Source organism: Rattus rattus, chromosome 2, assembly GCF_011064425.1.
Source record: "Rattus rattus isolate New Zealand chromosome 2, Rrattus_CSIRO_v1, whole genome shotgun sequence".
NCBI lineage: Eukaryota > Metazoa > Chordata > Mammalia > Rodentia > Muridae > Rattus > Rattus rattus.
The window spans coordinates 84,298,516-84,303,912 of NC_046155.1; the positions used below are offsets into that span (position 1 = coordinate 84,298,516).

A 5,397-nucleotide genomic window follows, 5' to 3' on the forward strand; every position below is an offset into this window, starting at 1 on the left:
CACATTGGAAGCCTAAAGAAGATGGTCCTAATATCAGGGAAAGGATTAACAGCACCAATAGGGTTGATGCTCTTTCCAGAGAGAATGAGCAGTAATGAAAACTCTCCTTCCATGGCCAATTATCTGGCTGTCAGAAGGTGCTGCCCATACTGGTGGGTCTTCCTAGTTCAGCTGAGGCAATCAAGATGGCCACCCAGACACACCCACAAGCCCAGTGAAGACAATGCCTTATTGAGAGTCTATTTCCAAGCAACTTGTGATTGTGTTAAGTTGCCGACTATCTTAGTTATGGTTACTATTGCTGTAAGAAAACACCATGACTGAAAGAAACTTGGGGAGGAAAGAGCTATTTATAATCACAGTTCCATTTAACAGTTCACCCTCAAAAGCAGTGAGACCAAGAACCCAAGCAGTGCAGGAACCTGGAGGTAGGAGAAAATGCGGAAGCCGTAGAGGGGAGTGTTTGCTCGCTTGCTCATCATGGCTTGCTCAGCTTGGTTCCTTATAGAATCCAGGACAGTCCAGGGGTCGCACCATCGACAATGACATGGACCCTCCACCAAATCACTAATTAAGAAAATGCCTTTCAGCTCTCTGCTTCTCCCTGTTCCAGAGACAGCCACATCTTCTCATGCAGTGCCAGCCTCGTCTCATAGACAAGATGGTGAAGGTTGGTGTGAATGGATTTGGCTGTATTGGGCGCCTGGTTACCAGGGCTGCCTTCTGCTCTGCATCTGGCAAAGTGGACATTGTTGCCATCAATGACCCCTTCATTGACCTCAACTACATGGTCTACATGTTCCGGTATGACTCTACCCATGACAAGTTCAACGGTACAGTCAAGGCTGAGAATAGGAAGCTTGTCATCAACGGGAAGCCCATCACCATCCTCTAGGAGCGAGATCCTGCTAACACCAAATGGGGTGATGCTGGTGCTGAGTATGTTGTGGAGTCTACTGGCGTCTTCACCACCATGGAGAAGGCTGGGGCTCACTTGAAGGGTGGGGCCAAAAGGGTCATCATCTCTGCCCCTTCAGCGGATGCCCCCATGTTTGTGATGGGTGTGAACCACGAGAAATATGACAACTCCCTCAAGATTGTCAGCAATGCATCCTGCACCACCAACTGCTTAGCTCCCCTGGCCAAGGTCATCCATGACAACTTTGGCATCGTGAAAGGACTCATGACCACAGTCCATGCCATCAATGCCACTCAGAAGACTGTGGATGGCCCCTCTGGAAAGCTGTGGCGTGATGGCTGTGGGGCAGCCCAGAACATCATCCCTGCATCCACTGGTGTTGCCAAGGCTCTGGGCAAGGTCATTCCAGAGCTGAATGGAAAACTCACTGGCATGGCCTTCTGTGTTCCTACCCCCAATGTATCTGTTGTGGATCTGACATGTTGCCTGGAGAAACCTGACAGGTATGATGACATCAAGAAAGTGGTGAAGCAGGCGTCCGAGGGCCCAACTAAAGGGCGTCCTAGTCTACACTGAGGACCAGGTTGTCTCCTGCGACTTCAACAGCAACTCCCACTCTTCCACTTTTGATGCTGGGGCTGGCATTGCTCTCAATGACAACTTTGTAAAGCTCATTTCCTGGTGGACCTAATGGCCTACGTGACCTCCAAGGAGTAAGAAACCCTGGAACACCCACCCCAGCCCAGCAAGGATACTGAGAGAAAGAGAGAGGCCCTGAGTTGCTGAGGAGTCCCTATCCCAACTCAGCCTCCAACACTGAGCATATCCCTCACAATTCCATCCCAGACCCCATAATAACAGGAGGGGCCTAGGGAGCCCTCCCTTCTCTCTTGAATACCATCAATAAAGTTCGCTGCAACCCACCCCCCCAAAAAAAAGAAAAAAAGAAAATGCCTTTCAGCTGGATCATATGGGGACATTTTTTTTAATTGAGGCTCCCTTCTCTCTGATGACTCTAGCTTGGGTCAAGTTGACATGAAACTAGTCAACACAACAATTAAAGTGACCAGCATAGTCCACAGATAGCAGTAGATGTTTGGGTTGTTTTTAAGATACTCAGACACACAGCTGAAACAAGATGAATAAATTCAGGGAAGGAAGACTCCAGGTGCCCTTCTTCCTCCATCTTCCACTACTGTTTGTATAGCAGCTCTTGGGATTCTGGGCAAAGAAAGCTGGTGAATTGGGAGAATTTGATCCATGGACTTATTTTATTTATCAGGAAAGATAAGTGTCATTCCTTTGAGCTCGTTGGGATTCAGATGTTTTTCTCTCTAATGCCCTGTCCTCTGAGACTGGGCAAAGGGCATTCTTGTCCTACATGGGTCATGCGCCTCTCTGATATCTGTCAGTTCCTGCAACTGGCTTCTGTCAGAACCTGAGCACTTTGCTACTGTCTCTTAATGACAAGCTCTTGCCTCAGGGTGGTTCTAGGTCCCTACATTTCCTGCATCTTCTTGCACACATCTACACATGACCCATATTATCAGCAGTACGATCTCAGATGAGAAACTATTTCTAGAGAGATGTCCTTGTCTTTTTCGTGACCGGGTGTGGTAGTTTGAATGAGAATGCCTCCTTCCATAGGCTCAGACATTTGAATACTTGGTCCCTACTTGGTTGCACTGTCTAGGGAGGTTTAAGAGGTGCAGCCTTGTTGGAGGAAGTGCATCACTAGGGAGTGGGCCTTGAGGTTTCAAAAGCCATTCCAAGTTCACTCTCTGTTTTGCAGGACTTTCTCGGACACACCAGCAGTATAATAATGACACGAGGCTTCTATATGGTTTAGAGCTTAGGACTTTTGCTTGGGCAAGCTCCCAACTACTCTAAACTTAATCCAACTAACTAGCCTATGATCCATGATATGGCTAGCTTTATACCTTTCTCTGCTTCACTGTAGTCCATATCTGTTTCCTCCGTGTCCACTCTCTGAATCTCCTGCATCTCATTTCTTCTCCCAGCATCTGTCTACTCAGAAGTTCTACCCTTACTTCTTTCACAGCTATTGGTTGTCAGATCTTTATTATAGCCAATCAGATACAACTCTAAATTGCCTCTAGGCTAAGGAAGGACAAATATGAGGCTGCTAATGGGTCATAGAAAGAACAATACCAAGATTCTTCTAGCATTTTGCTCTCTGCCAGTACAAAATTAACAATTGAAAATACAGAGCCATATATATATATATATATGTGTGTGTGTGTGTGTGTGTGTGTGTGTGTGTGTGTGATTGTGCATGTAGGTAAACATACCCATGTGTGTGTAGGTATGGAGAAGTCAGAGGATAACAGGAAGTGTCTTCATTAATCACTTTCTACTTGTTTTTTGAGACAAGATTTCTCATTGATCTAGAACTTACTGATTGACTAGACTTGCTTTCCTTAGTTCTGCTTCCCCACAATGGGATTATAACTGTGTATTGTCAGAGCCCACATTTGACATGGATGTGGCTATATTTCCAATAATACCCACCCACTCCTGGAACTGTGGATTAATTAGCACTGAATGGCTGGGCCTCAGCGTGGTCCAGCTCTGAGACAGGAAAGCAAAATTCCTTCAAAGACAGAATAGCCTCCCAGGTGATGAGACCACCTTCTCACCAGCATGCAGTTCACACTTGCAGTTATCAGCTAAGCTGCAATCTCAACAAATCGGGGGGTTGGGACTCTTCTTCCCAGAGATCTACTGGTGTCTACCCAGGAGTTCAGTACACTTGGAAACTTGTGACCATTTGTGTCAAGATTCTCAAAGTAACTGGTGAAAAATACTAACAATTATTAAATGAGTCTTCCCCAGCTCTTCTGTCTTTGTCTAATTATGTCCCTAGGAAGTAAGTTCATCTCTCTAGGCTCCCATTCTTTCATTTGTAAAATGATATTATGTCTGGAATCTGAACAGTCCCACAGGATTGTGCCTTAACATTTATTTCCCAGTTAATGGTGCTATTTGGGGAGGCTGTGGACACTTTAGGAGACAGAGCCAGGTGGGTGGAAGAATGTCACTGAAAGTTATAGTCTTCCCTGGCTCCAGTCATTCTCTTTACTTCATGGTCTAGCATGCTGTTGACGACCTGCCATGACCTGAGCTACTTCACTATGCCTTCCCCACACAATGGAACAAAACCTTCCGAAACTATGAGCACAAATTAATCTATCCTCTTGTAAGTTGTTTCTGTGAGGCAGTGTGGTCCTGTGGATATAAAAGCAACTAATGCAAATGGGGTCCTAATGACTGTGCCTGTCACTAGATACAAAGGTGGCAATGTACACAGTACATAACACACAGCTAACATGTATGTGTGCATGTATTCATATCTGTATCTGTGCATGTGAATCAGTATAAAACCTCTTCCCATGATGCCCAACTCTAGGAAGTTGAAATAGAAACTTAAGTGTTCTTTGGAAATTCAGTTTTGTAGGATGGTGTTTTGCTGGGGCAAACACAGGAAGGAGTATTGTCCTGAATTGGACACGGGTGAAAGGATGTTTCACTAAGACTTGTGAAGGAACATTTTGCTGAGGCAGACACAGGTGAAGGGATGCTAGGCTAAAGTAAGCATGTGAAAGGACACATGATGAAGGATTCTTTGCTAATGACACGTCTGCCTTACATTGTGTAGTTGCACTCACAGGACTCCATAGAGAGAAACGCACAAACAAACAAACAAACAAACAAACAAACCCAAAAACCCTGGTGGTATGCTGCAGCTTCTTCCCCCTTCTGCAGGCTTGGGCTGATTGGTAGAGTGATGTCAGCTGAGACAAACTCATGTGCTGAGGCAAGACACACAGAGAGGCAGGACCCTTGGAGGATACACGATGTTTGGAGGAAAGTATAAACAGGACTCAACAGACTGTGAGTAGGGCTTGCTGGTAGAGCTAGCTGTGCAACACTTCTTGGTCTCAAGTCTTTGCTGATCTTTGCTTTGTTGAGAGAGGCTCAGCTGAGAATTTCTAGTGTCCCTGTTGGTCCTGGGCCCTGCTGACCTGTGAACTGAACTGCTGATTTCCTGACTACACAGATGGAATTTGCTCCAAAGAACCATTTCTAAACAGGTTCACTCCCCCCATATCCTTTCTTTCCCACTATCTCTGGTGGATGGCGCGCTAGAAGGGAGGTTGAAGAGTTTAAGAACTATCATTAAAAGTAAGCTTTGAAAATGTAAAGTAACAGGATAGAAATTACAGCAAGGACAGCTCACCCAGCAAGGCTGTTCCAGGGCTGCCTTTACCTGGGGAAGCTGAGGAATCCCTTTTACTTTCAAGTGATCAGAGACTCCTGGGAGTTGAAAGGGAGTTTCCTCCACCGTCTGACATCCTTCTCTCTTTCTCACTGCCCAGGAACTTCCTAGAACTGAAAAGTAAACTAGAGGAAAAGTCAATGAAGCCAGCTTGATGGCCAGCTTCAGCCCATAGAAC

General features: G+C 45.8%; 1 pseudogene; it reads left to right on the forward strand.

The window, feature by feature from the left end:
* The first annotated feature begins 661 nt into the window (after positions 1-661).
* Positions 662-1,610, forward strand: LOC116893134 (annotated as a pseudogene).
* Positions 1,611-5,397: the final 3,787 nt, after the last annotated feature.